The sequence below is a fragment of the Solanum stenotomum genome, chromosome 11 (genome assembly GCF_019186545.1).
Source record: "Solanum stenotomum isolate F172 chromosome 11, ASM1918654v1, whole genome shotgun sequence".
NCBI classification, from domain to species: Eukaryota; Viridiplantae; Streptophyta; class Magnoliopsida; order Solanales; family Solanaceae; genus Solanum; species Solanum stenotomum.
Window position 1 is genome coordinate 751602 of NC_064292.1, and position 339 is coordinate 751940.

The following is a 339-nucleotide window of genomic DNA, read 5'->3' on the forward strand; positions in this document are numbered from 1 at the left end:
TGGTAAGGGATTGGATGGGTAAACAAAAACTGAAAATTAAAATTTGAAGTATTTTAAAAAATATATTTTAAAATTTTAATTTTCTTATTGGTTGGGGGGTGGGGAGGGGGGGGAGGGTTAGAGGCTGGTTTTGGGGTGGGGGAAGGGTAGGGGTAAAAGAAATTTGAAATATTTTAAAATTAAGTTTTAAATAATTTTATGGGGAGGGTCAGCGTATGAGTGGAGTAAGAAAAAAAAAATTATTCATAAAAGAAAGAGATAATTTAGTGACCTCTCACTTTGCTCTATTACGCTAACTTCCCTTGTGGTTTAAGTTATTATCTTTATCACCCTTATTAT